The sequence below is a fragment of the Tachypleus tridentatus genome, chromosome 1, assembly GCF_004210375.1.
Source record: "Tachypleus tridentatus isolate NWPU-2018 chromosome 1, ASM421037v1, whole genome shotgun sequence".
Classification (NCBI taxonomy): domain Eukaryota; kingdom Metazoa; phylum Arthropoda; class Merostomata; order Xiphosura; family Limulidae; genus Tachypleus; species Tachypleus tridentatus.
In genome coordinates, this window is record NC_134825.1 from 129,445,334 (window position 1) to 129,457,622 (window position 12,289).

General features: G+C 34.6%; 1 protein-coding gene across 19 annotated transcripts in view; it reads left to right on the plus strand.

Annotated features, from left to right (window-relative positions):
* LOC143223520 (plexin-A2-like) overlaps nt 1-12,289 on the plus strand; it is a 224,718-nt gene that overhangs the window by 156,133 nt on the left and 56,296 nt on the right. The window lies entirely within an intron of this gene.

Sequence of the window (12,289 nt, forward strand, 5' to 3'; positions counted from 1 at the left end):
AATCTGAGTACTGGATAGACGATGTATCCCCAACGCAGTTTGGGTCTTACCTCTCTTGTATCTCAGTCAAATAAGGCATATTACATGATGACCCACCTTATGATTTGTGTGCCGGTATTAGACGTTTGTTTTGTGGCTGCGGTTTTCTATCTCGCTCGCCATAAGATTACGTTTATTCATATTTCATGTAAGGTTTACATATGCTGTTTAACGTTCATGATATCGTTCTTTTTGACGTATTGTGTTTTATAGAAAAATAAGTGTAATTTTTGTAAAATAATATATAAACGCGAGCGCGCGTATACGGGTTTACAAGAAAAAAAGGTACGTTGGAATATTAAGAAAAAAGTCTGATAAAGTGATTTGAAATTAATGAAGTCGGTTTTACGCCTGCTGCTTTTCTTCTGCATGCTTTGGAGATCATACATCACAGCAACCAAATGATCCTTGCCTTCCTATGACATATTCTCAGTGTATTGTTACAAAATCGATATCTCTGCTCTTTGTATCCCAGCCTAGCACCTTTAACAGTTAGTCGATTCTTTTAAAAAATTGGGATTGATTGAAGTAGCAATAACCACCAAGATTTCATTCGCTTGGATTTTTTTTTTATGTATGTGGAATAGAATTATTTAATTAAAACCATATTTTCATCCAGTAGAATACCTTCCACCTCTTTTATGTGTGTGTGTTCTGGAGAAAAAATTAACTTTACCATCGTGCCGTTAAATTTATTTAACAATGACTTTGAGCAGGAAGAATCTGAATTAAAATCGACGACTCTATCTTTTAATTTTAGTTGTTAGGAATTTTATTCCTACCCCAATCATAAAATGCTCCTTGGACTTCCATTACACTGTTTGTATTTTTGAACATATATATAATCCCAAAACTTGTTTTGTACTAACCCCTGTAATTATTTCTTTTCTTAGTGCTATCACAAATTTTTGTTAATAAACCATAGATTAGGCCAGTCACGTGAGGTAAGACGTCCAGAAATGAAGTTCTCACTATCGGATACCAAAACCGAAAAGCTTTCAGGAAACTTGCAGTCCTGTTCGGGATAACAGTTTACTGTATTATGGTCTATCTTGGACCATTATCTTGCCGACATTTCCTGTGTGAGCAGTATAATATATTTGGAAATGAATTGTGCTTTGGAGTTTCCGTGTATCAAAAAAAAAAAAAAATCTAAACTTGTCAGCAGAAACACCGGAAACCTAATTAAGAGTTCTACTTCTCTCTCGTGCAATGAAACCTGTTTCAGCAGCAGAAACAAAAATCCTTACAATCATCTAGAGGGGTTTTAAATAACAAGATGACGTGAGGACAGGAAATATTGATAGCTACCTGAAGCGAACAGGATCTGGCCAAACTCGACTTCATGAGCAGGAAAACTATTGATCCATTAAAACAAACTAGGCACGAGTCGTACCCGCCCCTCTCCTGTGTTTTAAATATCGCCTATCAAACTTTACAATACATGTTCTTATATCTAACTGCGAGTGGTTCCAATTACATTTAAAAGATAACCCTGATTGGTTTCTACTTTATAACAGAAATTTGTTGTTCCTGTACAGTTTTAACAGATCAGATCAAGTGGGTGTCCGAGAAGCATGAGTTTAGAGGCACATGAACATCATTACCAAGTTGGGAAAAGGCATCGATATCGTGAAGGTTTCAATGTCGAGATATTTAGACTGAAAAAAAACAACAACAACAAAACGAAATGGTGATAAAAAGAAGTCCATGTCATTAAGCCTTTAAGAAATATCTTTGATATATATGTATGTAAACCCGTTATTAAGCCACAAAAACATTAATGCTTTATGTAACAGTTAAGTTACAGCCTCAGTTATATAACATCATAAAATAGCTTTAATGCTAATCCTGTATGCATGGGGGAGTATTAAGTTTTTATGTTGATAGATGTATTGTAGACTAAATTATTAGAAACGGTAGTATGTTCATTAATGTAATACTTAATTTTTCATGGTAACATAAATCGGTAATTACGCGGTCGTTGTTTTGCTTTCAACAAAGTTTTGTTTATTGGATATAGTTAAAATGTATACAGACAAAACTGCACTGCTCATGAGCTTGTTTTAGACCTAACTGTAAGGCCTTATGTTTGTGGAATGATCATATTCACGTATTGGCTGTTTATAGAAAGAAAAAAAAAATCATCGTAAAGTTCATAATTGTAATTAACAGAAAACCTTTCCATAGGGATGTCAAGATCGTAGTTACAAATACATCGCTCATTTAATGTTCAAACTTACAGATACCGATAATATTTTCTTTTGCCTATTACCTCATGTTCTTTACTGGCTTCCATCTAACAGAATATCATGCTCACCCCTTCTCCAGTGATGTACATAGCGGGTAAGTCTGGAGACTTATGACGTCAGAAATTGTGTTTCGATACTTGTTTTTTGTAGCTTTGTTTAATTACAGATAAACAAACGGAATATCATGCTTATGAAACATTTTTCCTTGTTGAAGATAAAAATAATGACCATAGATTGTATACAAAATAGATATTAGTTGTCAGTGTTGAAATATTTTTATTTATGTTTTTACATAATATACTTTAAAGTATATGATAATATTAAATAGTTATTTTGAAAATATCTGTGAGGGCCAAACGTCGTTAAATTTTACCATTCCTTACACAAAATAAATATTAAAAAATATACCAGATATTAGTATTGCTACAAAATTTAATATCATTGTTGTCACTCAAGTTAACAGGTTAACTTAGACATAACAATTCTAATTAATGTTACTTCCTTTCTAATAGTAGTATTTAAGTTTCAGATGCAGTTTGTTATTATTAAATAAACTAAGTCTTGGGTCAACTCCGAACACAAACCATCTTATATCAGCATGTCAAAGTTGGTGACAATCGGTTCAACTATTCCCCAGTTAAAGGAGGAAAGCCCACATTCACACCTTTGTCAAATAATGTTTTAGATATCTAAAAACTATTCTAAAACTTCCCATCGGATTCTTTTAGGTTCAGGAATTTTGTTCGCTAAATTTAAATTTGAGTCCGAGACGTTTAAGTTGAAGATGTGAAATAATAAACAAGATGAAAATTACAAAATGGTAATTCACTGCAAATTTTCTCTCTCACACAAAGACATTCTACATAAATGGGGAAAAATGTTTCGATTTAGGAATCTTCGTCAGTTGTATCTTGATAGAGAAAATAAATAATATACTCGTTGTGTCTCAACTTTTTCTGATATCAATAAGCTATTTCCTCAACGTAAAACGTTTATTCCAGCACTCTTGAAGCTGAAAAAGCAGTTATAAAGCAGCAAGCATACAAATCCTACTTTGTTCTCAAGACAGAGATTGGGAATTTATATTTTACTATTCAAACCTACCAGAACGATGAATGTTCATGTTCTCAATCTTCCCCAGTTCCACTATATACATGTATCTTACATTTTTATAGTAAAACAACACAAAACTCACCACTGCACAGAACCGTCCCTAATTTTGAGCTGACCACCAAGAAGGGAGGTATTTTGTCAATAACACTCTTGTTTGATCGAATAATTGTATTTAACTGTCATTCTTATAACGCATTCGCGCTCACAACGTGTGGAGTGATTTTTTTTAAATAACGGGATACGAACCATAAAGTAATAGATTCACAGATCAGGAATTTACCATGTCTGGCCCTAACTAAATGATAAATAATTATGTGGACAACGATCTACGGCGAACAGAGAAGTCCTTAGGTATACATCACTGAATTACTATATCACTTACTATGCACAATAAAAACGTCTTTTCTCTGATATATTCTATTTTCTAAGTTACAAAATCACAAAGTAGAGTTTCCTTCCTGTCCGTATTTGTGACACGACAAAATTCCAAGAGTACAGGTACGATTTCAACAGTAGAGACCTAGAAGTTTACTAGTCATCTATCTTCTGCACTGACAGCTGTCTGTTTCAGCTTTACACAGTTATGAAGACTAGTATTTAAGGCGCGAGTTAAGTCTGACCAGTTCACAACATAAACTAACTCGCACTTCTTTTGTTAACCATGCTTGTAGTAGGTAAAGGAAGGGCGAGTGATCGCTTTATGTATAGACAGCAGACTTGTGAGCGATTAATAGAGGTCAACTACATCAACGGTGTTTATGTAGAGTGTAAAAGCCAGTTTAACCACATCTTTTGTTGTGTTTTCATATCTGTTTTCACATAAACAGTAAGTAACTTCAAGCGTTTTATACAAAGTAGAAAATTTTATATTTTCCAGAAGTATACAAACAGTATACTATACTAAGGATTAATTGCACTTTACTACGATTTGCATACGCTAATATTGTAACATGTGGCGAATTGGTGCCCTCGTGCCACAGGTAACACGTTTAGTGCTATATAATTTGCCCATGGTGAATTCTTGATGAATAGACAGTGTAATGTAGTGAAAAAGATCTTATAGCCGGCGAATATGTCACAACCTTTTACGATAAAGGATATTAATAGAGTGAATTTATAAAACGATGTATGAGCATTTGTAAACAGTGAGATAATACAACGACGTATAGTCACAGGGAAGATTTATATACCACAGTGTTTTACGATAATACAACGACGTATAGTCGCAGGGAAGATTTATATACCACAGTGTTTTACGAAAAAGGATATTTGTAAAGAGTGAGACTGTAAAACGACGTATTGCCAAGGGTCTATCTGTGGGTAAACACGAAACCTCACAATGGTCCTTGAGTGTCTTGTCAATCGCCGGGATCAAATCCTAAATTTTAGTTTTATCAGCCCTTAATTTCATCGTTGAGCCATCAGAGGGGTTAGATATACTTAAAAGGCATAATAGAAGCGGTAAAAGTATTGAGGCGAAGCGTTTAGAACAACACATTCGGAGCAACGTCTTCATCACAAAACGAAGCGTTTATACTTCCTTGTACAGGTCATGAACAAGGACTTCACGAAGTCTCACAAGCTGAACACTCTTTACACACTTCCAGCCACGTGTGGCAATCATGAATCACCGCAATCTAATTCGAACATATGTTTAAATAGTTCCTCATTGAAGCTCAAACTTCTATACCTTTAGCCTGCTTAAATGTGGCCTTGAAGTATACGTAAATTTGAGCCGTTAGCCTGTTTTTATGTGGCTTTGAAGACCATCTACAATGAAGATATTCGAATAGCTTCTCAAAATGTACATCCCTCACATAAGCTTGTTAAAATGGAAGTGTTGGATAACAATGCGTAATGACTATCAGATTGAAAACAGGGGGAAAATGTTTCACACTTACGATATGCCGTTTGTTTATTTATATGCAAAAACGGCTTGTTTGGGTTGAGAAAATATTTTACATAGAAGAGCGAACAACGTTTCGACCTTCTTCGGTCATCGTCAGGTTCACAAAGAAAGAGGTAACTGACCGGAAGCTGACCACATGTTTGAAAGGGGTTATGTAACTGAGTGTCGGAATGTAGAGGGCGGTGTTAGATGTTTGAATATATAATTTTATTATATTAATATAGGTATAAAGGCGTTCCTTTATATTGGTTTATTTTGGGTTTAAGTTGTTGTATAAGTAAGGCTTCTTTAATTTTGCGTTTGTTTATGTTTGTTTCTTTATTTAGTATTTGAGTGTTTTCTATGGTTATGTTGTGTTTATTTGACTTGCAGTGTTCGAAAACGTGTGAAGGTGACTTTTTATGTTCTTTGAATCTGGTTTCCATTTTTCTACTTGTTTCTCCAATATAGAAGTCGTGGCAGTTATCACATTGTATTTTGTAAATAATGTTGGTGTGGTGTTTGTCAGTGTAGTTTTTACATAGTATAGACCTCAGTTTTGTGCCTGGTTTTTGAATAAATTTGGTATTAACTGGAATGTCATATTTTGTTACTAATTTTTGCCAAATGTTGGTTATTTGTTTGCTGATGTCAGGAATATATGGTATACAACAGTATATGATTTCGTGATTTTTTTATTCGTCGTTATATTTACTTTTATTGGTTGATTTTGCTTTCTGTCGAAATGTGTGCGTATAATGTTTTCTACGGTTTGTGGAGGAAACTTATTGATGTTGATGAAGTATTGTTTTATTTTGTCTAATTCATCGTTAACTTTATCTGGTGAGCATAGTTTTATGGCTGTGTTTATTTGGTTTCTTAGTATGTTGAGTTTTTGTTTTGTTTCATGTGCTGAGTCCCAAGGAACGTATAGTCCAGTATGAGTGATTTTTCGGTGAATTTCCGTTTTGAATTGTGTGTCGGTTCTTGTAATTTTGAGGTTCAGAAATGATATTTAATTGCTTTCTTCCTGTTCACATATGAAGTTAATGTTGGGATGTATAGAGTTAATGTGATTGAAAAAATTAAGTATGTGTTCTGTAGATTTGAATCCCGCAACCGTGTCATCTACATATCTGTACCAGTATAGTGGTGGATGTAATTCGATCAAACAAGAGTGTTATTGACAAAATACCTCCCTTCTTGGTGGTCAGCTCAAAATTAGGGACGGTTCTGTGCACTGGTGAGTTTTGTGTTGTTTTACTATAAAAATGTAAGATACATGTATATAGTGGAATTGGGGAAGATTGAGAACATGAACATTCATCGTTCTGGTAGGTTTGAATAGTAAAATATAAATTCCCAATCTCTGTCTTGAGAACAAAGTAGGATTTGTATGCTTGCTGCTTTATAACTGCTTTTTCAGCTTCAAGAGTGCGGGAAGAATATGGTCGACCATCACGTGATTCCTGTATCGTGCTTAGACAGCAATCTACTCTCGCACGTGGAACTTGCGTGTCAAATCTTAGTCGTTGCCTTGTGCAGCAGAAATGGTGATATTGAACATAGAGAAATGTGAAAACTTTGTTGGTGTGCTTCTAACGTTACAGTTTCATAAAAAAAATATAAGTGGTGGAATAATTGCAAGTTTCTTTTGTATCTATAAGTAAATATTCGTGTAAAATGCACCGAGTTTGTAGTTCTCTCATGGAAACTAGCAGCTAAGCGAGCCACCTGGTTACATTTTGAGTACAAAGTTAGCAAGTTATGTGTATGTAATATGCGGCTTTTGAAGCATAATTTTGTTTGTGAATATGATTTACACATGCAGTTTTCAAGTTTTGCATTTTAAACTTTTTCTCATTGTGTTTCACAAGTTTTCAAGTTGCATTAATGAAATATGGGTGTTTATTATTTGTAGCGTAGCTCTTTAGCACGTATGAAAATAAACCTGCGACGCGGAAGAACATTGAACTCGTTGTTTAAAAATAATCACATTGTTTTATGTGTATGTTGAATATGTTATATAACACTTAGATTATTATTAAGTTTGGGTTTACTTGCCACGCAGCTTGTCTTGCGTTATTACTTCGTGAATAACCTTAAATAAATAGTTTTTCAGAGCATGTTTTGTTCACTATAAGCTATATAAACGGCATTTTATTTCCCCGCAAACGGGGGAAGGGATATGTGGGTGTTTAGACATTTTAAAAATATTTTTATTGAACAGGTTTGTTATTTAAAGGGTCTATGGATGACGCATATAACAGTCTACCAGAAATTAATGAAGTAAGGATGTCTTAATGAAGTAAGTGTTATATAACACTTAGATTATTATTAAGTTTGGGTTTACTTGCCACGCAGCTTGTCTTGCGTTATTACTTCGTGAATAACCTTAAATAAATAGTTTTTCAGAGCATGTATTGTTCACTTTTAGCTATATAAACGGCATTTTATTTCCTCGCAAACGGGGGAAGGGATATGTGGGTGTTTAGACATTTTAAAAATATTTTCATTGAACAGGTTTGTTATTTAAAGGGTCTATGGATGAGGCATATAACAGTCTACCAGAAATTAATGAAGTAAAGATGTCTTTATAAAAGATCTAATAATAAATGAATGCTTAAAACATATTGAATAATGAACATAAGGCCTAAGGATTTGTTTAAAACATTATTATTTTCCTATAAGGATACATTGTGTTTTCCTTTAAAAAGAAGTATCTGTGGAATGACAAAATTTCTTTCCAAAACTATTGTCAGTCAAAGAAGTGTGAAATGTAATTAATGTTAAAATAATTTGTTTACATATTTAAAGTTAACTGTGACGAAAAACTGGGTCAATAATTTCACAGTTTTACGTTTTTACATAATTGTAAATATGGTGTTTTTAGCTGTGTTTTACTCAATACATTGAGCCTACATACACATATGACTTAAAGGATACGTAGTAATAACACTAATAATTAATCAGTAGAGTTGGTTAAAATAGTGTGTTCAATGTGGTGAGTGAAATAAATTAAAAACGCCATAAAAAACAATACACAGTCCGTTAACATGTTAGAAACCTATTGTCTTGTTTATTTCTTCCACTTGACTTTGTTCAGGGTTAATCGTGAGAGGCGGGATTCCCTGAAAGCCGTTTAACACGGTGATAATGAATAACATAGAATATCTTAGTAGCATCATTGCTGCATATTCTTCGAATCCTATATAAATGTAGGCTCACTGTGTTGTGTGAGAGATAAGTAAAAACTCCATATGTATAATATACAGTACAACACTATAACAAGCATATTCTCTTTTGTTGTTCTTGTCCGAGGAGGTTATTAATGAAGGATGGAAACTTGGTGTCGAGTAATAAATCGCTTTTTTAAACACGAAATTAACTCGTGTATACATAATGCAGGATTTTTAGTTTCCCTGTTAGGAGATCATCGTAACAGGACTGAACATATTCATAAAATTCTCGCTTTTTGTATGTGACGTTTTGCACGTGAACCTTGTTGTACTGGTTTCTCTGCTTGCACTATGGAAGCATGAAAAGTGCAAATCTGGTTTTATATGTACTGTATATAAAATAATCTTGTTACCTTTCTGTTACTTTCTTTTTCACCAATATTCGTTGCAACGCCTTTCCTCTTTAATTTTGGTACTGATTATTAATGAGCAGTCTGAGGTACCCGTCCTTTCTCCAGATCATGAACTTAAATAAACAAAATGGGGTGATAGTGCGATAAATGACACAAAAATCCTAACTTTTACACAGCTTTCATAACATATTACAGTACTCATTATGACCTCACCAAAAGTTTTTATAGGCTTTAAGAACTATCTATATAGTTAAAATGTGTTATACATTACGCTATGGTCATGGTGACATTGCTGGAAAAGGTAGCGGACAAACTAGTGGCGGTACTTGTGCTTTTTGTTATCTGCTTTTAATACCCAGCTTTTCGTGTCCTTCCACAACGCTTCACATGACTAGTTAATTGACGGTCATTGGCCGCAGAGTATCTTACCGGCCTAAGTTTAGAAATCACGGGTCAAATTACGAAATGGCTATAACTCTTGAAACGACAGTTCATATCAATCATCGCTAAAATGGCTGTTGAAGTAGAAATTTAATGTAGTTAAAACTAATTTACATCAAAGATAATACATGCTCAGTAACAGCAATAACGGGGAGTGGGGAGGTTTTGAAATCCCCCATTAACATTTATATTGTTTCAAATTTTCATCCTACAAAGTTTGTTTGAGATTGGCATAGCGATCTAGCAGTAGTTATATAACAGACAGACGCACGCACGCGTGCGCACGCATACATATTTTAGTGCTTTCTATATGTATATAACAAATCCTATTTTCAACTGTGCGCGAGTTTGGGTATTTATTGAATAAAATAAAAATCTCTTGCTACAGGAACTTCAAATTACACAGCTAAAGGTGAATAAATTAAATAATTTTGTTGCTCTCAGTGTTTATTATTTTATATTTTGGAGAAAAGAACATTTGATATTCAAAATATACATAGGCGGTTGCCCTTGTAAATTTTTGTTGTTTCTGTAATAGATTTTGTACCTGAATCCTCTCAGTGGTATTGAAAGTTACACCTCCGTTATCTCACAGCAGAAAGATACTAAAACCCTCGGATCACCGTATTCTATCCGATATTGTCATCCGGGCGTCTTCTTGTCGCGTATTCCAAAGGGAACAGACATCCATTGAGTCAGCGAGTCCGTTATTTTGTTCAGCGAAAGATCAAGAAATCATCTTTAAATTGCTTTGGTGATGTGTAGTCCATCACAGGGTCTCATAAAGGTTCCCACCTCGATTTTTTTTTCGTGCACACAGTCTTGTCGTAAACCAGAAGTAGACATTTCGAAAAATGGAGAACAAACGTGATATGTCAGTTTTTTGGTTTTTAAACACTCTTAGCTGGTAAGAAAGGAAGTTGTAGAAAACGTGCTCAGTTAATTCGATCATAAGCTTCTGAACACGGCGCAGCGGCTTAGTAACAAAACTGCTACTTGTAGAAAATCATAAACTACTTTGCTTGCTTGAAGTTAAGCACAAAGCTACACAATGGGCTATCTGTGCTCTGCCCACCATGGGGAAGGGTATCGCAACTCTGTTTCCAGACATACCGCTGCATTAACCAGTATTTTTTATTCTTTTTACGAATATACTCCCACTTTCTCCATTGGCTTAGCGACAAATCTGAGGGTTTATACCCGTTGTGGGCACGGCACATTTCAAAGCTTTGCCTTTCAAAACAAACCGAACACTCTTGTTTTGCCATTTATTTTTTTATTTCAATAAGATCCTGTAACGAAAAGAATTGATACAGATGGTACTTAACATATAAAGTTCAGTAAATTATGAGTTTACGATTGTTTTCTTTTTACTGAATTTTATAAGAATAATTTATCATTCACATCATTCTTTCCCCTGTACAATAGATCTTGTTCCAGAAACATTAAAATATCGAAATGGAAATAGTGAAATGAAGCCCAGCTTTCAATTTCACGTAGTAATGTTCACGATGTTCAGCTCGTAATTTTGGTTTTTCTAATCGCCTAAATGCTTGTATTTATTGCTGACATTCTTCTCTCTCTGTTCTGCGCTTGGATCTACTCTTTATTTTTCGTGTTAGCATCTTGGTTTGCTGGAAGAATATACTAGGCACAAGTGTGGAGTGCTATAAAAATTGAGAAAGGTTTGATAAGACGACCGGACAACTCCTAGAGTAATATTGACAATTTACGTATCGATGTTGAAGACTCAAACAACTGAAGACGTAACAGAATGGTCGATGAACAAAGGGAATATCTCTTTAAACATGACTACTGATTTTCTAGTATTGTCAATGTTGACTGACCATATTTGTACGATACCGAGTGCTTAATGCCAAGTGTAAGAATTGTATCTGTTTGTATTACACACTGCACTCGTTGTTGACAGTTGTATGAAAAATTAACGATCTGTAGCACTATTATATATATATCGAATTAACAAAAATGTACGGTGTATACTGTTTTATATTTTCTACATTAAAAAAAATGCGAATTTGCGGGGTTTTTGACCCCTGGTCTTCTAAATTCCTTGGATAGGCTCTATCCTAAAATTTCTGCCCGTTTCCTCATCTCTATATAAAAGATCATGAATCACAGCTACCTCCCCCAATGGCTGAGTGGTAAGTATGAAGACTTAAAACGTCACAAACCGGGTTTCGATGCCATAGCGGGCACACCACAAATAGCACATTGTGTAGCTTTCTGCTTAAGCACAAATAAACAATTCGTAACTACTTTGGATGTGTAACATGCTCACACCAGTTACCACAAAGATGTGTTTAATGTAGTACTTGTTCACGCAGTTTTTGTGATTAGTATGATCAGCTTTACATGATGTGAATAAAACGACCGTCTTCTAGTCACGACTCTGGGTATATTTGGTGAATTTTTAAAACGTTTTTAGTGTATTTATGGATACGAGTAAAGCACCGTTTTTGTTTGTTCTTACTGTTTGTATTTCTACCTGAAGTAGGCATTTAACTTTATCCGACACGTAAGTAAGCAATGTTGCTAACGTTTCAGGAAATTATCAAAGAATATACTTGGTAGGTGACAAAGATAAAATGTGTGAGTAAGCTTGTCGGTGTACCTACCGGCAGCCGTCAGTAAGAACATTACTTAAAGAGGAACATTTGTCAGTGTAAAGCTAGTGTTGCTCACAGGCCTATCCACTTTCATCAAAGTTTGCGCTCTGTTGAGCTGCCATTTCTTACACTTAGTGGCTCTCACGGAACCAGGATTAGCTCAGCTTTAGAGGTTCGTATGTGAATTAGATTGTCCTTTTGACTAGTTCAAATACTACAGTTTTTCTTTTTTTCGTTCTGAGTACAGTGTATAATTTTACCGAACTTGTGAACTTTCCAGCATTTTGCCCGCCAGTGTTATACAGAGAAGCGCTTTTTGCAGAGGAACATATTATTT